Genomic DNA, 25,376 nt, shown 5'->3' with positions numbered 1-25,376 from the left:
GCGAAAGGCGCGAGGAGGAGAAAAAATCTCCCTTCGTTGGCCGCCGTCGAGGTCAGAAAAAAGCCCCCCCTCTTCGCTGTGCTACAGTCCCCCCCTTTTACCTCCAACCCTACTCCTCCTTAATGACTAAAATGCCCCTCCCTGATCCCCTAATTACTCCCCTGCCCCTCGCCCCGATCCGGATCATTGTATTAACGATGTGCTCTCTTGAGCTGTCATTGCTATCGCTCGATACTTAACTTCAGTGATTGACAATGATATAGTTGGTTGTCTCTTGCTGCACCACGAGATTGTTCCAGAACCAAGCTTAAATATATTACTGTTGTTGATCTTCTGGTGTCACAATCTCCTGTATAATCAGCATCGCGGTAGCCAACTAACTTTCAGTCTTCATTTCTTTTGTACAAAAGGCCATAATCAATTGTGCTCTTTACATATCTTAGTATTTGTCGGGCTGCTTCTAAATGAGGTTTCTTTGGATTTTGCATATACCGACTTATCACACCAACTGCATAAGAAATATCAGGTCAAGTTAAGGTTAAGTAGATGAGACTGCCTACCAATTGTTGATACATAGTTGCATCTTCTAAACTTTTCGCTTCATATGCACACATTCTGACATTTGGTTCCATAGGTGTCGAGATCAGCTTGCATTCGAGCATTTCAAACTTTTTCAACAAGTCTTTCGAATATTTTTGTTGACAAAGAAATATTCCATTTTGTGTGCGATCAATCTCTAAACCAAGAAAATGCTTAAGTTGCTCAAGTTCTTTCATTTGAAATCCAATTGATAAATTCTCCTTCGTTTGAAGAATTTCTACTTTGTCATCGCCTGTTATGACTAGGTCATCCACATATACTAGTGCGATAGCTAATTTTCCTTTATTTGTTTTAATAAATAAGTTGGAATCTGCAGATGTTACTAAATAACCACTTTGAGTTAAAAATTCAGCAATCTTACCATACTATGCCCTACATGCTTGTTTCAATCCATAGAGCGCTTTCCGTAGCTTACACACATATTCAGGATGATGTTGGTTCTAAAAACCTATTAGTTGGATCATATAAATATCCTAATCTAATTCTCCATGAAGAAAAGCGTTCTTCACATCCATCTGCCATAGATTCCAGTCTTTGTTGGCTGTAAGTGTAAGTAGGACTCGTATAGTTGTAAGTTTCGCCACTAGACTAAATGTTTCATCATAGTCTAGTCCATACTGTTGAGAGAAGCCACGAGCTACCAATCGTGCCTTGTACCTCTCGATTGATCCATCTAGACGACGCTTTATTTTGAAAACCCACTCGCAAGAAATGGGGTTCACATCTCTTGGTTTTGGTATGAGATCTCAAGTTTGATTTTGTTGCAGTGCAGCAATCTCTTCTGTCATGGCTATCACCTACTCAGGACTTTACGATGCTACTTCAAACGTCACGGGCTCTGTTGCTTCTTCAACTACGGCTGCATTGGCATATTTTGGATTTGGCCTTCGTGCTATTATTGACCTTCGGAGTTGAGATTGTGGAATTAATTCTTCCATTTCACTAGGCCTCTCTTCTTCATTTGGTTGTTGATATATGCCGATTTGCCAAGGACTCCGAGCCACTCTTTGCTCAATATCATTGTCATTTGGATCTTCTGATTCATCTGAACTTGATTGAAGTTGAACAGTATACTCTCTCATCGTTTGTTGCAATTTATCTTCGAGGTCTTTAGAGTCTGACAATACCTCCTTAATTGGGTTCCACCAAGAAGATGCTTCATCAAACACTACATTTCGTGAAGTGTGACATCTTCCACTTGTTGGATCACAACATTTCCACCATTTTCTTTAGCTATCGTATCCCACAAAGATCCATCTAATAACTTTCTTGTCAAACTTGGTTCGTAAGTGATCAGAAATAAATACATAACATACACAACCAAATACTCGAAAGTAGCTAACTATAGGTTTTATGTTCCATAATTTCTCAAAAGGTGAAGTGAATTCTAACCTTAGTTGAGGAAGTTTGTTAATGAAAAAAGCTGTAGTCCTCATTGCTTCAACCCAAAATCGTCCAGGTACATTCTTGTCGTGCAGCATACTCCGACAAATTTCTACAAGATGTCAGTTCTTTCTTTCCGCTACACCATTTTGCTGTGCTATGTTGGCACATGTGTACTGATGGTAAATTCGACTTTCTCTTAAGTATTGGGAGAACTCTCTTGAGTTATATTCTTCCTCGTTGTCTGTGCGTAAACAACAGATCTTTGTTCCCAATTCTCCTTCGACTGACTGTTTGAACTCTTTAAACTTGGAAAATCTATCAGATTTTTCTTTCATAAATAAGATCCAGACATACCTTGAGAAGTCATCAATGAATGTCACCATGTACTGCATACCACTGATTGATGGTTGCTTAACAGGTCCGAATACATCAGAGTGGACTAACTCTAATGGTTCCTTTGCTTTAAACTTTGACTCTTGATATGGTAAGTAGTGTGCTTTACCATATTGACATCCCGCACATACCGTGTCTGTTCATATGTCTAGTTGAGGAAGCCCCTTAAGCATCGACTTCTTCATCATCATGTTTAACTTGGAATAGTTAACATGACATAATCTCGTATGCAATATGTCTGATGTTTCACTTTTCCTTATCTTGTCTATATATGCAGACTCTGCTGACATCATGTAGACTGACTCTAGTCGTTGCGCCTCCATGTTAGTGTTTCTGATATTTTGAGATTTCGATTTACCTTTACATCTTCAAGACCAAATAGAACATAGTGACCTGATGATGTTAGTTGAGTCACAGATAATAAATTTTTCTTCATTCCTGGGACATGATAGATATCTTGAAGTGACACCTGGTTAGAATTATATCGGGGCGTAATTATTGTCTTACGAATGTGAGCTATTGGTAACCTTGAGTTATTGGCTGTCACTACCATACGAGCTCTGTAACACCCACTAAGATTTTAAGATAAATAAGAGAATGATGAATTTTACCTTAGAAAATAATAAGAAGTAAGTTGAAGCAAAATGAAATAAAGTGAAATAAAAAGAAGAGGAGGTCAAGGATTGAACCTTGAACCTCTTATACTATAATAGATAGAATTAATTAGTAGAAACCAATTGGGATAGAGAGAAGATATTGATAGCAAGGAAAGGGAATGCATGATAAAGATAGGAGTAAAGATCTAAGAAGAGAAAGCAAGAAAAGAGCAAGAGAAAGGCAATTTGCCTTCCTCCCTTCCTCTCTCTTTTCCCTCTCTTGTCGTGACCTTAAATGAAGAATGAAGGGGATTCATTCCCCCTTGTTTCATCATGAATGATGAGAATAAATTAGAAAATAAAATAAATAAAAGAAAATAGAAAAAAAAAGGCTAAGGGAGAAGGAAAGCAAAAAACCAAGTTTGCTACCTCTTCCCCCTTAACATAAAAGGGAATATGTAAAGGGAAAATTCTATTTTCTCTCATTTTTTCTCATTCTCCCTCTCCCTCACCGAAACCTCAGTCCCCTCTCCTCCATCTTTGGCCCCAAGCCAAGGTTTTCTCCTAAGAAAGCCTAAGATACAAGGAGGACTTAGCAAGGGAATCAAGGGAAGGGAACAAGAAGAAGAGGCTACTTCTTCCATCATCACACCTTAGATCCACAAGCGAAAAGGATGTAAGCTTCCCCTCACCTGTGGTACAAGGCTTTTTATATGATTTTCAGATTTTATGAGGATTAGAAAACCTAGAAAAGAATTTAATAAAATTCGGCCAAAGAAGAGTCTTCAAATCTAGGAAGGTTTAAACAAGTCCTCATTTCATGATATTTTTCTATGCTATGTAGGAAGGTTTTTCCTTCATGTTTTTATACCTATATGATGCTTGATCAGAGGAGTACCTAACCCTAGAATTTCGGCCAAAAATATTTTCAAGAGGTTAGAGAAATCATTGTTTAACCAAACTAGTACAAGATTTCCCCCATGAACTACTAAGGGTCTTTTATTGGTTTTCTTGCTTGAAAGTTACTTGGAACTAAAAGAAATCCACTCATATGTTTCGGCCAAGAAAAGGGCTTAGGGTTAGGAAGACCTTTAAATTTAAGTAACCATGCTTGTATGATAGAATATAGAGTTCTCTTAAGGAATTGCATGTTGAATATTGCTAGAAATTCATGAACTCTTATTTTAGATTTTCGGCCATGATAAGATGGATAGCTTAGAAAAGCTTAAACAAAATTTTAACATGCTCAAGACCTCTGTAATATTATGATATGGAAGTTGTTTGATACTCTTATGCTTAAGTAGAGTATAGAAAATTTAGTTACATGATATATGACATGTAAGATCACAAGGGTCCTAGCTTGTTTATGAACCAACTTTGTATATGATGTTCTTAGTAATTTTTACCATGAAACTTACTTAGGTTTTCCATGCTTTAGGCCACTTAAAACCTAGTTTAGGGATTGGTAGGTTTCGGCCATGAGGAAAAATAAAAGAAAAAGGGAAAGAAACCTAGGAAGCCTAAGACACAATTCACATGCATGTTTATTATGCTTGTCTTTATACATGCTATGAAACTTGTATGACTTCTTATGCTTTTAGGCTATTTGAAGCAAGTTTATACACTGATGAGTCTCGGCCAAGTAGGGTTTAAAAGACCTAGAAGCCTTAGAATTGAAACCAATGGTGTTAAAAATGCTTCTTATGGAAATATGATAATATGTTGATTGTGTCACATGCTTGTATAATTTTTCCATGACCTAAATGGACCATTGTATGTTTCGGCCATGAAGGGATAGATGCCCTAGAAACCCTAGAACAAAAATTAAATATGCTTATGTCACTCTACATGAAATATGATAAGTAGAAAACCAAAGTTCTCATGCTATATGTTATTTAGTGACTTAAATGAGGTTAGGGTAAGTTTCGGCCATACCTATTGTATGATGTCTTATTATGAATTTATACATGATGTTAGTTCAAGTTCACATGCTTGTATACTTGTTTTAACCCTAAGGAATACTTGTTAAAAGTTTGGCCATGACATATGTTAAGGGCTTGAAGAACTTAGTAACTAGCTCAAATGTGCTTACTATGTCACTTGGAAAAAAATGTTATAAATATGGTTTAAGGTTTCCATGCTTTCATGACATTTGAGACCTTGTTTCACACCTGATAGGGTTCGGCCACATGAGTTTAGGGACTTGGAGAACTTAGAAACCAAGTTAATAATGCTTATAATGCTTCCTATGAAATTGATGTGATGATAATTTAGGTTCCACATGCTTGGAGGTTGTTTTTACCTAAATTGAGATCTAAGGGGGTTCGGCTATGATAAGAACCCAAGGGATTAGGAAGCTTAGAACCCAAGTTAACTATGTTACCATGTTTCTTATGTTAGTATAATCACATGATACACCCTTATGCTTAAACATGTATGCTTGTGATTTATACTTTCCATGATATGATATGTGCTTAGAAATATGCATGCTTTGATGATATGTTATGTGCTTAGAATATGCATGCTTTTATGATATGCTATGTGGATAGAAATATGCATGCTTTGATGATATGCTATGTGCTTAAAATATGCATGCTTTCATGATATGCTATGTGGATAGAAATATGCATGCTTTAATGATATGATATGTGCTTAAAATATGCATGCTTTCATGATATGCTATGTGGATAGAAATATGCATGCTTTGATGATATGCTATGTGCCTAAAATATGCATGCTCTCATGATATGCTATGTGGTGAAAATATGCATGCTTTTATGACATGATGTATGCCTAAGTGATGCGTACTTTTTATGATATGATGTATGCCTAAGTGATGCATACTTTTTATGACATGATGTATGCCTAAGTGATGCATACTTTTTATGATATGATGTATGCCTAAGTGATGCATACTTTTATGACACAACGTATGCCTAAGTGATGCATACTTCTATGATATGCTATGTGACTAAATGATGCATTTTTATACATACTACTTTACTTTGTAAGGCTTGTACCAAGGGTGGACTCCTAATCAGTCCCTAGGCCTTGGCTGTGTGATCCGGGCTAGTAAAAATAAAGGGATGGGCTCCTTAGTACGCCCCTAGGCCTTGCTGTGTGATCCAGGCTAGTAAGGGATGGGCTCCTTAGTACGCCCCTAGGTCTATGGCTGTGTGATCCTGACCTAGTTCCTAGTATGATTCAAGACTTGCTACCTTGGATATACTTAGGATGCGCGCAGATCTATGTTATGTATGTATGGTACAAGCCGGGGCCCTGAATATGTTGATATTACGTTCAAGTATATATGTAAGAAGAAATGGTTTTAAAGATCATGAGACATACACATGTTTTTCGGATACATGTTTTCAAAATCATATTGCATATACCTTATGATCATGTTGTGATGATGCTATGATTTATGATATGCCATGATTAGACATGATTATGTTATATTTCATGCTATGCTTGATATGCCATGCTACCTTATGATGAAGCTATGATATGCCATGATTAGATATGATTATGTTATGTATCATGCTATGCTTTAAGAAATGATGTGCCATGATTAGATATGATTTTGTTATGTTGCATGATATGCTTAAAGAGTATGATATGTTATGTCATGACTAGTTGAGATCATGTTATGTTGAGATATTCTTTGATCATGTGACAATTTTCGATTTTAGTGAGTAGGAAAGGAACTTACTGAGCCATGAGTGCTCACAGCTTACTTTCCTTGTACCACAGATAAAGGAAAAAGCTGGATGTGCTAAAGGAGCAACAGGAGAGGCAAGGAGATGTGTGTGGCTGTGGCTAGGCAACCAAATAAGAACCTGCTTTAAGAACTTTTAAGAATTACGCTTTGGTTTCATAAATTTGTAGTACTAAATGGGTGACTTGATGTTATGTTTCTATTTATCTTGTTATCATGTTATGGAAACCATATTAGTGTAGTTCGGGTATGCAACAAAAGAAAAGTTTTATTAATCTAAGAAAAATTATTTTAAGTCTTCCGCTGTAATATGTACGTAGAGTATCGTAGCCCCGTCCCTTAGGGTTAGCAGGGAGGGCGGGCGTTACAAGCTCCCTTATATTTGGACAAGTTTTGTAATTTTTCTTTATCACCCGTCATGTGATTTGAGCATCCTGATTCTACGATCCAATCATTTTTGTAGTTAATCTTGTCTTGCATTGTTGTGAAAGCTACTTTATTTTCCTTTGCAGCGAACAAGGCTTCAACATCCCAGTCATCTTCGCTATTCTCCTTAGGATTAGAGGTAACAGTATTACTCTGAACAAACTTTTTCTTGGCCCATCAATCTTTTGCCATGTGGCCCACATTCCCACAGTTGTAACACTTGCCAATAAACTTTCTTTAATTGACATGATTCTGTGGGGCTCTCCTTAGACGATGGACTTCATTTCCTTGGTAATTTTTCACTTTGTCACCATCCTTTTTAGATCCATCACCAGCATGTTGTTTGAAGCTGCCCTTACTTTTATTGGTGTAGAGCGCTTCCTCCTCACCCTTTAGCAAGACTTCTCCCATTTGTTTAGCCATAGCTTCTTGGTCTGCAAGTAAATTTTCAAACTCAATAAGCGATAGTTGTGTTGGCCATCCTTGTATAGCAGCAACAAATCCTCGATATTCTGGTTTCAAATCATGGATAATTATTCTCTTTATCCTGGTTTCCCCACTAGGAGCTGCTGGATCTAATTCTGAAATTTTGCGACATATCAACTTTACCTTGTGGAAGTATTGGGCAATTGTTTTGTCACGTTGCCCTATTGCTAATAGCTCATTCTCCAAGAGTTGCAATCTTGCATCATTCTTCTTTGAAAAAAGTGTAGCAAAGGTATCCCACTCTTCCTTTGGTGTTTTGGTATCTCGAATGTGCTCCAACATTTCTTCTTCAATAGTGATTGTTAAAGCAAACATTGCTTTACCTGCTTTGATCCTCCATTTTCGCAAGATGCCATTAGCATCTTCTGTTGGTTGCATGACTTCACTGTTGGGACCGAAATGTAGCTAGATGAGGGGGGTGAATAGCTCGTTGCGTGCTCATGGTCGGTATTGCTTGTTTCTTCGAAGATGTGCAGCGGAAATATACAAGAAACAACACACACAACGCTAACAAGTAGATTTACTTTGTATCCACCTCCAAAGGAGGTGACTAGTCCAAGGATCCACACACTCACACACACCTCCACTAATAAACACTCCTTTTCGGTAACTACCGAAGGCGGAGAAGCCCTACAAGTTCACACTATAAGAAGAAAGGGAAAGGATACACAAATACAAGCAAAAGCTTACAATAAGTATAGAAAAACCATAACCCTAGCTTTCTTCATCAGCTGTAGAGCCGCTTCTTGACTTGGAAGACCTCCAAGAACCTTCAAGAACTGGCGATCTGAACTTTGTGGAGAAGCTCTGGGAGCACAGTGAAGATCTGAGATGAATCGGTGAAGCACTACTGAATGAATAAAATGTCTGCAGCTAAATACGACGCCAACGGTCGGATCCCGATCGATTGGATTGCTCCCAATCGATCGGGGAGGCTTTGGATTGATCCACTGATCGATCCAGAGCGCCTCTGTGCTCTCGGGAAATGCCTGGATCGATCGGCTGATCGATCCAGGGCTTATCGCGGAACATCGCCATCTCCCAATCGATCCACTGATCGATTGGGAGCTCTGGATCGATCGGCTGATCGATCCAGAGATGTTCTGTGCGCGCGACATTTCTTTCCAATCGATCGGCTGATCGATTAGGAGGAGCTCTGTCGCAGGGACTCACCCGATCGATCCAGATGCTGGTTTTTACCCAAAATCAAGTCCTAAGTCCTCCAAACCAACATCCGGTCAATTCTTGACATGTTCGTACATTATGCCTAGCATCTGGTCACCCTTGACCTGCTAGGACTCCCTCATCAAGTGTCTGGTCAATTCATTTGACCCACTTGGCTGACCCACTTGGACTTTTCTCCTCGTGCCAAGTATCCGGTCAATCCCTTGACCTACTTGGACTTTCACCAGATGTCTGGTCAACCTTGACCCATCTGGATTTTCCCCGTGCCTGGCTTCACTCACCAGGACTTCTCATCTGTCTAGCTTCACTCACCAGGACTTCCAACTGTCTAGCTTCACTCACTAGGACTTTCACCTGGCTCCACTCACCAGGATTTTCTCACTGCCTAGCTTCACTCACTATGACTTACACCTGGCTTCACTCACTAGGATTTCCTTCTACCTAGCTTCACTCACTAGGACTTTCCATCTGCTTGGCTTCACTCACCAGGGCTTTCACTTGGCTTCACTCACCAAGATTTTCATATTGCCTAGCTTCACTCACTAGGACTTTCACCTGGCTTCACTCACCAGGATTTTCTCTCTGCCTAGCTTCACTCACTAGGTATTTCACCTGGCTTCACTCACCAGGATTTTCCTTCTGCCTAGCTTCACTCACTAGGTATTTCACCTGGCTTCACTCACCAGGATTTTCCTTCTGCCTAGCTTCACTCACTAGGTATTTCACCTGGCTTCACTCGTATTTCACCTGGCTTCACTCACCAGGATTTTCCTTCTGCCTAGCTTCACTAACTAGGTATTTCACCTGGCTTCACTCACCAGGATTTTCCTTCTGCCTAGCTTCACTCACTAGGTATTTCACCTGGCTTCACTCACCAGGATTTTCCTTCTGCCTAGCTTCACTCACTAGGTATTTCACCTGGCTTCACTCACCAGGATTTTCCTTTTGCTTAGCTTCACTCACTAGGTCTTTCACCTGGCTTTACTCACTAGGATTTTCCTTCTGTCTAACATCCCAGTTAGGACTTCCCAGTCAAGTATCTGGTCAACCTTGACCTACTTGACTCTTCTTCAACCAACCTGATCAGACCCTGATCAGAGGGAAATTACACCAAACAATCTCCCCAAATGAACAACTGCACCTGCACTTGTCCATATCATCGAAGTCTTGTATTGTCAAACATCGAAACACAAACCAAGACTTAATCTTGGTCAACCAGGTCAACCTTGACCTGTGGGATATTGCACCAACAATCTCCCTCTTTTTGATGTTTGATAATACCTCATTTAAGTTAGGCTAATTCCCATATCCTCAACTTTCTTCATGCCACTAAGTAATGAAGGCGTAAGTTAAATCATACATTCTCCCACTAAGAAGGCAAACTCCCTCTTAGATAATAAAGGCCTAACTTAAACCCTACATTCTCCCCCTATTGGCACACATCAACAAATTGACTTGTTGAAAACTCTCCCCTTTGAGACTCCCCCCCTGAAGAGTTGCTCATCGTTGTGGTCAACACGATAATGAAGGTCTCATACCCTTCATTATCATCAATACTCGCCCTTGAGCATTAACAAGGTCCAATAACCCAAATGAAGGTCCCATACCCTTCATTTGTATCGAATGCTCATCCATGAGTATATACCAACTTAAACCACTTGAACAATGAGTATATTCACTCCCCATTAAAGTTCAAACGCTCAACCTTGAGCATGTTCTTAAAAGAAGGTTAACCACCTTTCAAGGTTCATGAAAAAATAGTTTTCATGTCTTTAAAGAGTAACTCCCCCTAAAGACATGGTCGTACCTTCTGTCATTGCACCAACAATGACTTGGAATCCCTAAACCTTTAGGAAACCCAAATTTAGAAGTTTTGAGGTTCAAAAGTTCAAACTTTGAATCAACCTCAAACGTAAACTTCTACTTAGTCTCCCTTAACCAATCCATCCTTGTTTTCAACATGAAAACACCCTTTTTATGTATACAAATGTATTTTTAGGGGTTTGGAATGGTTACCTAGACTAAAATAGGTTCAAATTGCTGAAAATAAGCTTTCCCAGCCAAAATCAGCATCTTCGATCGATTGGAGTTGGGTTCCAATCGATTGAACCAGCTTGAATCGATCCACTGATCGATTCAGGAGGTCTGGATCGATCGACGGATCGATCCAGACGGCTTCTGTTCACGAGAAGCCTGTTCTCAATCGATCGCCCGATCGATTGAGACCCTTCAATCGATCAGGTGATCGATTGAGGTCTGATAGTTGCTGAAATTTCATTTTAGCAAACTTCAGAAACCTCTAGAAAATTCTACAAAATTCTAAAAATCATAAAAATTTGTGTAGACATTATTTAGGGTATATATTTTCAAGGAAAAATAGTTTTCTAAAAAAATACATCATATTTTCAAAGATTGACACAAACTTGAAAACTTGCAAAAACTTTAGTGTTTTCTTCAAGTTTGTGTCTAACTATTCAATGGTGATTACTATCAAAAGATAGTCTTCACCAAGGTTTTCCAAAAATATTTTAAAATGATTTTCAAAACCAATATCCCACCATGTTCTTTGGGTTTAATGCACATAACTTGTACATTAGTTTTTCCAATGATGGGAAAACACATAATATGTGTTTTGATGAACTTAAAACTCAAAAGAATGCACTAAATCAACATCTTGAGTTTTGTTCATTATCCTAACATCTCACTTGTATCTAATGTGCACTAAAACACATACAAGTCACCTTATGGATCTTTGTGAAATGTAAAATTTGGTTTTGCCCTAATCTAGGGATCATGCATATCTATCTAGGCATTTTGTGGATATTGAACATCCACCTAGGATGTCACCTGTTGATACCACCTGTTGATAAATGTCATTTGTCCTTAATTTTAAGGAAATAAATATAATGTGTGATAATGTTATGGCATACATCAAAAAGAAATAATTTTCAAAAGAAAATTTCCTATAACTACATGATGTATGTATGTCATGACATGGTATTTTTGTGTTTTTCATCATAAGGTATGAATGCAAAAATAATCATGATGTCATGGCATATAATGAGCAAACAATCATGGCCAGATTTAGCATAAATAAAATACCTAGATTACCTATCTAAGTGTCCTTAAACCTTAGCTAAATTAAAAATTAAACCTAAATTGCCCTCTAAACGTTCCAAGAAAATGTCAAAACCTAAATTGGCATTTCTAGTTCTCTTGATTAACTTATGCCAATTGAAATTAAACTTAATCCTCAAATGTTGGCATATTTCATTTTTCCACAAGAGTAGCACTTTAAATTAAGGCTTAGATTTGCCTTAAATTACTAAGAAAATACCAAAATCCCAACTTGGTATTTCTTATGTTTTCCCAAATTGTGCCAATTAAGATTAAAATCAATACTTCTCAAATTTGGCACATTTTACTCTTTCAAAGAGTAAATCATAAATCCATTTCATTTTCAAAGGTTAATAATAACTTTGAAAATTCTCCTTGAGTGTCAATTTCTTCAAAGTTGGGTTAACTATCCTTCTTCTTAGAGTTGACACTCTCTAACCCATTTATGGGGTAGAGAAATGCTCCTAAGAACTCAAAACCTATTGGTGCTCCTTGGATACTCTAGGTATTCACTAGGGATAACTTCCCTAGATACTTTTCTAGTGACCTTGTTTGGCTTATTAGAAGCCTTGGTCACATTTTCTAGGTCAACCCTAGGGATTGCTTCCCTTGTGACATTCTTTGTGACTTTCTTAGACTTCTTAGAAGTCTTAGTCACATTTGTTGCAAACATACTCTTAGGAATAACCTCCCTAGTATTCTTGACTTGACCACTAGACCTAGGGTTTGTTCCATAACCATATGGAACTCTATGGTAAGTAGGTACATCCTTTTTGGTTTTAGGTTTGTATCCCAACCCTCTATGGCCATGGATGACCCTTGTTGTACTCCTAGACCTAGGTTTTTCTCATTTTTCCCTATTAGGATATTTTCCATCCTTTTTAGAGTATTTTCCATTTTATCAAGTCTTGACCTCAAAACTTGATTTTCTTCCCATAAATCCCTAGATTTTGGTTTTCTATTTAATCCTTGAGCGTTTTTATTTCTAGGCGTATAGTTATTGACCTTAGTGTTCTTGCCTAGATTTTTATCTACATTCCTAGCCCTAGGTGTAGTGGTTTTAGCATGTAGAGCCATATGATTTTCATTAACTTTATCATGCCTCTTATTTTCATGGTAAATAGCATTGAAATGATATAAATTAGAACTATCATGCTTTTTACCATAATTTAAAGAGGTAGGCTCAATAAAAGTTACCTTTCTTTTTACCTTGGAGGCTCCCTCTTGAATTGAGCTTCCTCCTTGAGCCTTGATCACCTTCTTCCCCTTAGGGCATTGACTTCGGTAATGCCCTCTTTGTTGGCACAAGAAACACACAATGTGCTCCTTGCTCTTCTTTGTTGTGGGGATGGTCTCCTTGGGCTTCTCCTTGCCCTTAGGTGCCACTTGGCCCTTCTTCTTGGCCAAGTTGGGACACTTGCTCTTGTAGTGCCCATTCTCCCTACACTCAAAACATATAATATGATTTTTATTATTAATTGAGATATTTTTACCTTCACATGTAGGGATGACACTTGGTCCTCCATGTGATGTGGAAGTAGAGACTTCCTCTTGATCCGATAGTGATGATCCTCCATTAAATTTGACTTGACTTGTGGAGGTGGAAGCTACTTCATCCTCTTCTTCTTTTGACCCGGATGTGGAGGCTCCTTCTTGTTCTTGATCCGGTGTCACCGAAGGTCGCTCCCCCTCAATCCTAGAGGTGGAGGATTCACCTTCTTCTTCATCCTCTTGTGCATGAAACAAGGAATATGCTCCTTCCTTGCTCTTTTGATTGCACTCCTTTGAGGATGAAGCTTCTTGGACTTCCTCTTCTTTGGAAGTTGAGCATCTCTCAACTTCGGAGTTCTCTTGCTCTTTATTTTGACCCAATGAGTCACCCTCTTTGGATTTTTCTTGGTCTGGTACAGTGGAGGGGATCTCATGAATAGTTGCCAATTTTCTCCAAAGCTCCTTGGCATCCTTGAATTCTCCAATTTGAGCCAAAATGTGGCTAGGCAATAAGTTGACCAAAAGCTTGGTCACTTTATCATTTGCCTCACTCCTTTGAATCTGCTCTTTACTCTATTTGCTTTTCTTGAGGACTTTTCCCTTGGAGTTCTTTAGAGCTTCGAATCCTACCATGAGAGCAAACCATTGCTCTATCTCCACCATTAAGAAATTCTCGATCCTTGATTTCCAAAGATCGAAGCTTGTTGAAACGTATGGTGGAGTCACCCTTGTGTCAAATCCAAGTCCATCTTGGAATTGCATCTTGAAGTTGAGCTTCTTGAATTCTTTGACTTTGATGAATTTACTCCAACTTCTTCACCCTCTAGCTTTGCTTGTTTTGTTTGCCCCTTCCGACGATGATTCCGGTGAAGAGTGACCTCGCTCTGATACCACTTGTTGGGACCGAAATGTAGCTAGAGGGGGGGTGAATAGCTCGTCGCGTGCTCGTGGTCGGCGTTGCTTGTTTCTTCAAAGATGTGCAGCGGAAATATACAAGAAACAACACACACAATGCTAACAAGTAGATTTACTTGGTATCCACCTCCAAATGAGATGACTAGTCCAAGGATCCACATACCTCCACTAATAAACACTCCTTTTCGGTAACTACCGAAGGCGGAGAATCCCTATAAGTTCACACTACAAGAAGAAAGGGAAAGGATACACAAATACAAGCAAAAGCTTACAATGAGTATAGAAAAACCCTAACCCTAGCTTTCTTCCTCAGCTGTAGAGCCGCCTCTTGACTTGGAAGACCTCCAAGAACCTTCAAGAACTGGCGATCTGAACTTTGTGGAGAAGCTCTGGGAGCACAGTGAATATCTGAGATGAATCGGTGAAGCACTACTGAAGGAATCAAACGCCTGCAACTAAATACGACGCCAACGGTCGGATCCCGATCGATTGGATTGCTCCCAATCGATCGAGGAGGCTTTGGATCGATCCACTGATCGATCCAAAGCGCCTATGTGCTCTCGAGAAATGCCTGGATCGATCGGCTGATCGATCCAGGGCTTATCACGCAACATCGTCATCTCCCAATTTATCCACTGATCGATTGGGAGCTCTGGATCGATCGGCTAATCGATCCAGAGGCATTCTGTGCGCGCGACATTTCTTCCCAATCGATCGGCTGATCGATTGGGAGGAGCTCTGTCGCAGGGACTCACCTGATCGATCGGTTGATCGATTGGGAATTATTCAATCGATCGGCTGATTGATCCAGATGCTGGTTTTTACCCAAAACCAAGTCCTAAGTCCTCCAAACCAACATCCGGTTAATCCATGACCTGTTGGTACATCATGCCTAGCATCTGGTCACCCTTGACCTGCTAGGACTCCCTCACCAAGTGTCTGGTCAATCCATTTGATCCACTTGGACTTTTCTCCTCGTGCCAAGTATCCGGTCAATCCCTTTGTTGGGACCGAAATGTAGCTAGAGGGGGTGAATAGCTCGTCGCGTGCTCATGGTCGGCGTTGCTTGTTTCTTCGACGATGTGCAGCGGAAATGAACAAGAAACAACTCACACAACGCTAACAAGTAGATTTACTTGGTATCCACCTCCAAAGGATGTGACTAATCCAAGGATTCACACACTCACACACCCTCCACTATGAATTAACACTCTTTTATGGTAACCACCATAGGCGGAGAAGCCCTACAATCTCTCAATACAAGAAGAAAACAAAGGGAACAACAAATACAAGAAATCTTACAGGTTTTACAGCTAAAAACTCTAACCCTAGCTTTTCCTTCTTCTTGTGTTCTCGCCTCTTGACTTGGATGTCTCTCCAATATCCTTCAAGAACTGGCGATCTGAACCTCAAGAGATGCTGTTGAGTCGCTGGTGAAGATCGAAGATGAATCGTGTAAGCACTGTTGAAGTTCTCGAACGCCTACAGCTATAAACGACGCCAACGGTCGGATCCCGATCGATTGGATTGCTCCCAATCGATCAGGGAGGCTTTGGATCGATCCACTGATCGATCCAGAGCGCCTCTGTGCTCTCGAAAAATGCCTGGATCGATCAACGGATCGATCCAAGGCTTATCGCGACAAGTCGCAACTTCCCAATCGATCCACTGATCGATTGGGACCTCTAGATCGATCGACTGATCGATCCAGCAGGCTACTGTGCGCTCGCAATTGCCTCCCAATCGATCCACTGATCGATCGGGACGAAGGCTTCTAGCGGGGACACCCCAATCGATCGGCCGATCGATTGGGCTCCAGCCAATCGATCGGCTGATCGATCCAGCTGCTGGTTTTTGCCCAAAACTAAGTCCCAAGCCCCCAAACTAACATCCGGTCAACCTTGACCTGTTGGTTCACCATGCCTAGCATTCGGTCACCCTTGACCTGCTAGGACTCCCTCACCAAGTGTCCGGTCAAATCTTTTGACCCACTTGACCTACTTGGACTTTCACCAGATGCCTGGTCAACCTTGACCCATCTGGACTTTCCCCGTGCCTGGCTTCACTCACCAGGACTTCTCATCTGCCTGGCTTCACTCACCAGGACTTCCAACCGCCTAGCTTCACTCACTAGGACTTTCACCTGGCTTCACTCACCAGGATTTTCTTCTGCCTTGCTTCACTCACCAGGATTTTCTTCTGCCTGACTTCACTCACCAGGACTTTCACCTAGCTTCACTCACTAGGATTTTCTCTCTGCCTAGCTTCACTCACTAGGTCTTTCACCTAGCTTCACTCACTAGGATTTTTCTTCTGCCTGGCTTCACTCACCAGGACTTTCAAACTGCCTAACTTCACTCACTAGGTCTTTCACCTGGCTTCACTCACCAGGATTTCCACCTACCTAGCATTCCAGTTAGGACTTCCCAGTCAAGTATCTGGTCAACCTTGACCTACTTGACTCTTCTCCAACCAAACTGATTAGTCCCTGATCAGAGGGGAATTGCATCAAACAATCTCCCTAAATGAACAACTGCACCTGCACTTGTCCATATCATCGAAGTCTTGTATTGTCAAACATCGAAACCCAAACCTAGACTCAAGCTTGGTCAACCAGGTCAGCCTTGACCTGAGGGATATTGCACCAACAATCTCCCCCTTTTTGATGTTTGACAATACCACATTTAAGTTAGGCTAATCTCATAGCCTCAACCTCCTTCATACCACTAGGTAATGAAGGCATAAGTTAAACCCTTCATTCTCCTCCTAAGAGGGCAAACTCCCTCTAGGTAATGAAGTTCTAACTTAAACCCTTTATTCTCCCCCTATTGACACACATCAACAAATGCCCCATCTTTGGGCACACATCAACAAATTCACTTGTTGAAAACTCTCCCCCTGAAGAGTTGCTCATCGTTGCTCACAACTTCACTCATTGTGATCAACATGATAATGAAAGTCTCATACCCTTCATTATCCTTAACCCTACATTCTCCCATTAATATAGTCAAATGCCCATCCTTGAGCATTTTTAACTTAAACCACTTGAACAATGAGGATATCCACTCCCCATTAAAGTTCAAATGCTCAACATTGAGCATGTTCTGAAAAGAAGGTTAACCACCTTCCAAGGTTCATGAAAAATAGTTTTCATGTCTTTAAAGAGTCCCTCCCCCTAAAGACATGGTGGTAACTTCTGTCATTGCACCAACAATGACTTAGAATCCCTAAACCTTTAGGAAACCCATTTTTAGAAGTTTTGAGGTTCGAATATTCAATATTTGAAGCAAACCTCAACCTACTTCTACTTAGTCTCCCTTAACCAATCCATCCTTGTTTTCAACATGAAAACACCCTTTTCATGTATACAAGTGTATTTTAAGGGTTTTAAATGGTTACCTAGACTAACCATGGTTCAAAAATACTGAAATCAGGCTTTACCAGCCAAAATCAGCAACTTCGATCGATTGGAGTTGGGTCCCAATCGATCGGACCATGCTGAATCGATTTATTGATCGATTCAAGAGGTCTGGATTGATCAACGGATCGATCCAGATGGCTTCTGTTCATGAGAAGCCTGTTCTCAATCGATCGCCCGATCGATTGAGACCCATTCAATCGATCAGGTGATCGATTGAGGTCTGATAGTTGCTGAAATTTCATTTCAGCCAACTTCAGAAACCCCTAGAAAATTCTACAAAATTCTAAAAATCATAAAAATTCGTGTAGACATTATTTAGGGTATATATTTTCAATGAAAAATAGTTTTCTAAGAAAATACATCATATTTTCAAAGATTTACACAAACTTGAAAACTTGCAAAAACTTTAGTGTTTTCTTCAAGTTTGTGTCTAACTATTCAATGGTGATTACTATCAAAAGATAGCCTTCACCAAGGTTTTCCAAAAACATTTTTAAATGATTTTCAAAACCAATATCCCACCATGTTCTTTGGGCTTAATGCACATAACTTGTACATTAGCTTTCCCAATGATGGGAAACACATACTATGTGTTTTGATGAACTTAAAACTCAAAAGAATGCACTAAATCAACATCTTGAGCTTTGTTCATCATCCTAACATCTCACTTGTATCTATTGTGCACTAAAATACATACAAGTCACCTTATGGATCTTTGTGAGATGTAAAATTTGGTTTTGCCCTAATCTAGGGATCATGCATCTCTATCTAGGCATTTTGTGGATATGAACATCCACCTAGGATGTCACTTGTTGATACACTTGTACCACTTGTTACCACTGTTGATACTTGTTGATAAATACCTTTTGTCCTTAATTTTAAGGAAATAAACATAATGCATGATAATGTTATGACATACATCAAAAAGAAATAATTTTCAAAAGAAAATTTCCTATAACTACATGATGTATGTATATCATGACATGGTATTTTTGTGTTTTTCATAGTAAGTCATGAATGCAAAAATAATCATGATGTCATGGCATATGATGGGCAAGAAAATCATGGCAAGTTAGCATAAATAAAATACCTAGATTACCTATCTAAGTATCCTTAATCTTGGCTAACTTGAAATCTAAACTAGATTGACCAAAGTGCTTCAAGAAATTTGCCAAAACCTAAATTGACATTTCTAATTCTCTTGATTAATTTATGCCAATTGAAATTAAACTTATTCCTCAAATGTTGACATATTTCATTTTTCCACAAGAGTAGCACTAAGAAAATACCAAAATCCCAACTTGGTATTTCCTTATGTTTTCCCAATATGTGTCATTTTAAAATAAGATCAATACTTCTCAAATTTGGCACATATTACTCTTTCAAAGAGTAACTCATAAATCCATTTCATTTTCAAAGGTTAATAATAACCTTGAAAATGCTCCTTGAGTGTCAATTTCTTTAAAGTTGGGTTAACTACCCTTCTTCTTAGAGTTGACACTCTCTAACCCATCTATGGGGTAAAAAAAATACTCCTAGGAGCCCAAAACCTATTGGTGCTCCTTGGATGCTCTAGGTATTCACTAGGGATAACTTCCCTAGATACCTTCCTAGTGACCTTGTTTGGCTTCTTAGAAGCCTTGGTCACCTTTTCTGGGTCAACCCTAGGGATTGCTTCCCTTGTGACCTTCTTTGTGACTTTCTAGGACTTCTTAGAAGTCTTAGTCACATTTGTTGCAAAAATACTCTTAGGGATGACTTTCCTAGTATTTTTGACTTGCCCACTAGGTCTAGGGTTGGTTCCATAGCTATACGGAGCCCTATGGTAAGAAATTACATCCTTCTTGGTTTTAGGTTTGTATCCCAAACCCTTATGACCATTGGATGACTTTGATACTTCTAGACCTAGATTTTGACTCTTGGACCCTTGTGTCATATTTGTGATTTTTCTAAGAGTCCTCTCTAATTTATCAAGTCTTGACCTCAAGACTTGATTTTCCTTCCATAATTCTTTAACCTTAGGTTTTTCACTAAAACCTTGACTTTTCTTCTTCTTAGGCACATACCAAGAATCCTTAGGGTTCTTGCCTAAGTCCCTATCTACCTTTCTAAACCTAGGTTGAGAGGTCTTAGCATGATAAACTACATGATTTTCTTTAATTTTATCATGCCTCCTATTTTCATGGTAAATAACATTGAAATGATATAAATTAGAATTATCATGCTTTTTACCATAATTTAAAGGGGTAGGCTCAATAAAAGATACCTTTCTTTTTACCTTGGAGGCTCCCCCTTGAATTGAGCTTCCTCCTTGAGCCTTGACCACCTTCTTCCCCTTAGGGCATTGACTTTGGTAATGCCCCTTTTGGTTGCACAAGAAGCACACAATGTGCTCCTTGCTCTTCTTTGTTCCAGGGATGGTCTCCTTGGCCTTCTCCTTACCCTTGGGTACCACTTGACCCTTCTTTTTGGCCAATTTGGGACACTTGCTCTTGTAGTGCCCATTCTCCCTACACTCAAAACATATAATATGATTTTTATTATTAATTGAAATTGTTATACCTTTTTGTGTAGGGATGACACTTTCTCCTTTGGATCCGGAGGTAGAGGCTTCCTCTTGATCCGATAATGATGATACTCCTCCATTTGATTTAGCTTGACTTGTGGAGGTGGAAGCTTCTTCCTCCTCTTCTTCCCTTGACTCGGATGTAGAAGATTCTTCTTGCTCTTGATCCGGTGTCAATGAAATTTGCTCCCCCTCAATCCTAGAGATGGAGGCTTCTTCTTCTTCTTCATCTTGTACATGGAACAAGGAGTATGCTCCCTCCTTGCCCTCTTCATTGCATTCCGTTGAAGATAAGGCTTCTTGGACTTCTTTTTCGGAAGTTGAGCATCTCTCAACCTCGGAGTTCTCTTCCTCTTGATCTTGCTCCAATGAGTCGCCCTCTTTGGATTCCTCTTGATTTAGTACAGTGAAGGGTTCTTCATGGATTGTTACCAATTTTCTCCAAAGCTCCTTGGCATCGTTGAATTCTCCGATTTGAGCCAAAATGTGGCTAGGCAATAAGTTGACCAAAAGTTTGGTCACTTTATCATTTGTCTCGCTCCTTTGAATCTGCTCTTTGCTCCATTTGCTCTGCTTGAGGACTTTTCCCTTTGAGTTCGTTGGAGCTTCGAAGCCTTCCATAAGAGCAAACCATTGCTCTCTCTCCATCATAAGAAAATTTTCGATTCTTGATTTCCAAGAATTGAAGCTTGTGGAAGCATATGGTGGAGCCACCCTTGTGTCAAATCCAAGTCTATCTTGGAATTGCATCTTGAAGATGAGCTTCTTGGAATCTTTGACTTTTGATGAATTTGCTCCAACTTCTTCACCCTCTAGCTTTGCTTGTTTTGTTTGCCCCTTCCGGCGATGATTCTGGTGAAGAGCGACCTTGCTCTGATACCACTTGTTGGGACCGAAATGTAGCTAGAGGGGGGGGTGAATAGCTCGTCGCGTGCTCATGGTCGGCGTTGCTTGTTTCTTCGACGATGTGCAGCGGAAATGAACAAGAAACAACTCACACAACGCTAACAAGTAGATTTACTTGGTATCCACCTCCAAAGGAGGTGACTAATCCAAGGATCCACACACTCACACACCCTCCACTATGAATAACACTCCTTTATGGTAACTACCAAAGGCGGAGAAGCCCTACAATCTCTCAATACAAGAAGAAAACAAAGGGAACAACAAATACAAGAAATCTTACAGGTTTTACAGCTAAAAACCCTAACCCTAGCTTTTCCTTCTTCTTGTGTTCTCGCCTCTTGACTTGGATGTCTCTCCAAGATCCTTCAAGAACTGGTGATCTGAACCTCAAGAGATGTTGTGGAGTCACTGGTGAAGATGAATCGTGTAAGCACTGCTGAAGTTCTCGAACGCCTGCAGCTATAAACGACGTCAACGGTCGGATCCCGATCGATTGGATTACTCCCAATCGATCGGGGAGGCTTTGGACCGATCCACTGATCGATCCAGAGTGCCTCTGTGCTCTTGAAAAATGCCTGGATCGATCAACGGATCGATCCAGGGCTTATCGCGATAAGTCGCAGCTTCCCAATCGATCCACTGATCGATTGGGACCTCTGGATCGATCGACTGATCGATCCAGCAGGCTACTGTGCGCTCGCGATTGCCTCCCAATCGATCCACTGATCGATCGGGACGAAGGCTTCTCGCGGGGATACCCCAATCGATCGGTCGATCGATTAGGCTCCAGCCAATCGATTGGCTAATCGATCCAACTGTTGGTTTTTGCCCAAAACCAAGTCCCAAACCCCCAAACCAACATCCGATCAACCTTGACCTGTTGGTTCATCATGCCTAGCATCTGGTCACCCTTAACCTTCTAGGACTCCCTCACCAGGTGTCCGATCAATTCCTTTGACCCACTTGACCTACTTGGACTTTCACCAGATGTCTGGTCAACCTTGACCCATCTGGACTTTCCCCGTGCCTGGCTTCACTCACCAGGACTTCTCATCTGCCTGACTTCACTCACCAGGACTTCCAACCGCCTAGCTTCACTCACTAGGACTTTCACCTGGCTTCACTCACCAGGATTTTCTTCTGCCTGACTTCACTCACCAGAACTTTCACCTAGCTTCACTCACTAGGATTTTCTCTCTGCTTAGCTTCACTCACTAGGTTTTTCACCTAACTTCACTCACTAGGATTTCCCTTCTGCCTGACTTCACTCACCAGGACTTTCAAACTGCCTAGCTTCACTCACTAGGTCTTTCACCTGGCTTCACTCACCAGGATTTCCACCTGCCTAACATCCCAGTTAGGACTTCCCAGTCAAGTATCTGGTCAACCTTGACCTACTTGACTCTTCTCCAACCAAACTGATCAGTCCCTTATCAGAGGAGAATTGCACCAAACAATCTCCCCAAATGAACAACTGCAGCTGCACTTGTCCATATCATCGAAGTCTTGTATTGTCAAACATCGAAACCCAAACCTAGACTCAAGCTTGGTCAACCAGGTCAGCATTGACCTGAGGGATATTGCACCAACATCCTTGACCTACTTGAAGTTTCACCAGATGTCTGGTCAACCTTGACCCATCTGGATTTTCCCCGTGCCTGGCTTCACTCACCAGGACTTCTCATCTGTCTGGCTTCACTCACCAGGACTTCCAACTGCCTAGATTCACTCACTAGGACTTTCACCTGGCTTCACTCACCAGGATTTTCTCACTGCCTAGCTTCACTCACTAGGACTTCCACCTGGCTTCACTCACCAGAATTTCCTTCTGCCTAGCTTCACTCACTAGGACTTTCCATCTGCCTGGCTTCACTTACCAGGGCTTTCACTTGGCTTCACTCACCAAGATTTTCATACTGCATAGCTTCACTCACTAGGACTTTCACATGGCTTTACTCACCAGGATTTTCTCTCTGCTTAGCTTCACTTAATAGGTATTTCACCTGGCTTCACTCACCAGGATTTTCCTTCTGCCTAGCTTCACTCACTAGGTCTTTCACCTGGCTTTACTCACCATGATTTTACTTCTGCCTAACATCCCAGTTAGGACTTCCCAGTCAAGTATTTGGTCAACCTTGACCTACTTGACTCTTCTTCAACCAACCTGATCAGACCCTGATCAGAGGAGAATTGCACCAAACAATCTACCCAAATGAACAACTGCACCTGCACTTGTCCATATCATCGAAGTCTTGTATTGTCAAACATTGAAACACAAACCAAGACTTAATCTTGGTCAACCAAGTCAACCTTGACCTGTGGGATATTGCGCCAACATTCACTACCACTAACAACCTCCCAAAGATCCTGACCTTGTAGGTAGGACTCCATATATGTTGTCCACGTGTTGTAGTTTTTGTTGTTGAGCTTCTTGACTCCTACTACTTGAAGGTCGCCCATCGTGTCGGAAAATTTTTGATTATACCGAACAAGTTTGATTAACAACCTTGTACAATATAAACCTCCTCACGATTTAAGATAACTCCACCAAGAACAATCCCTGATCGTTCAGCTCTAATACCAATTGTTGAAAAAATTAGACTATAAACAAATAAATAAATTACTTGTATTATATCCACACTTCAAAGACACTACAACACTTTTGAGGATCACTCACAAGTTTAGAGAGGAAAAGAAAAGGAAGATGAAGAACAACTTTCAACTTGAAAACTATACTTTTATTTTTCGTTGGATGATTGAACATGAATGCAGGCGGGAGTATTTATAGTACTCACCATGCAAGATACATAGTTATCATAAAATTAAATTATATCCACAAAGAAATTTTATCCCTATCTATTGGATGAGAGAAATACTCTCAACCATACATTCTAATTTCTATCTATTAAATTTTATCCTTTGAATGAGAAAATTACTCTCATCCATGTCTTTATTCTTATCCATTAACGGGTTGGTATTGATCTTCAACAGAAGCAACCAATACTCTGATATATTACACGAGTAAGTTAGAAGCAACCAATACTCTGTTATATTACACGAGTAAGTTAGAAGCAACCAATACTCTGATATATCATTTGTAAGAGTAGCCTCCTTTGACAATGTTTGAAGCAACTAAGTCGATATCGTGCAGCACAAAAAAATTTACCTTCCCACCAATCTCCATCTGCAAAGGGATCATTCCGGCTTTCTTTGAGATGCCAATGCCGATATCACCTCCAATGAAGCAATATCGTGAAACACAGAAAATCAATCGCTATTTGATTCATCCAAGCTAGAAATACCAAACATGTTGCCGATACCTGATGCAATTTACTCCAGGTTGCATTGTTAGGAAATCACCAATTTATGAACCTTTGCCAGTGATACAGCTGATGAGGCCCTCTGGGAACCCAGCAAGGTGAAAGCAGTTCATGTGAAGAGCAGCCACAGAGCCCTAATCAAGATTAGATTGACAGTTGAAGTTGATTCGTATAGCAGGATCAGAGCAGAATGTAATTTCCATACCTGAGTATGGGGCTTGAGTACCAAGGAGTTGTCGGCGATTAGTGCAGGAACAATCTCGGAGACTACCATGCTTACAGGATAGTTGAAAGGAGGGATGGCCAATACAAGCCCAAGAGGGATCTGTAAAGAACATTCAATGCATTTTGTATTGGAATGAAAAGCTTGTGGAAGGGGAAATTGCACTTAGATGAAAGAGGGAAAAAAAGAACTTGAACTTGTATTGAAATCTTTGCTTTACTTAAAATCTTGGCTTGGTTACAAAATGAGAGTTCACCCCTATTTATGCTAGTTCCACCTCCTACCAATGGTTAGGATTGTGCCAACACATGTTTTGTTGGACCCCGTGGTTATTTTGATGTGATCAACCAAGTTAGGTTAGGTCCTGTTTGATTTTGATCCCTGTGTCTAAGTGTGCAGGAGCTTAGGAGCACAGGAAGTCGAGCGGAAGATGCAGCTAGTGAGAAGGATGACACGGGAAGGGAGCTGACGGGCTTGGTGCGTCTGAAGGATGAAAGATGTTGGTTGCTACTCGGAAAACCTAGAGGTTCCACTGTACAAAAATTTTGTACAAAGGTCTGAACCTTTTCCTAGCTACCATGTGTTCTTTTAAATTAAATTTTGGATCGCCTGCGGAACTTAACACGT

The 25,376-nt window shown here is 40.3% G+C and overlaps 1 pseudogene; it reads right to left on the bottom strand.

Annotated features, from left to right (window-relative positions):
• LOC122008628 overlaps nucleotides 1–25,376 on the bottom strand; it is a 47,582-nt pseudogene that overhangs the window by 7,457 nt on the left and 14,749 nt on the right.

Source organism: Zingiber officinale, chromosome 1A, assembly GCF_018446385.1.
Source record: "Zingiber officinale cultivar Zhangliang chromosome 1A, Zo_v1.1, whole genome shotgun sequence".
Lineage (NCBI taxonomy): Eukaryota > Viridiplantae > Streptophyta > Magnoliopsida > Zingiberales > Zingiberaceae > Zingiber > Zingiber officinale.
The sequence above is the reverse complement of the archived record's forward strand: the minus strand, read 5'-3'. Positions and strand labels throughout refer to the sequence as shown.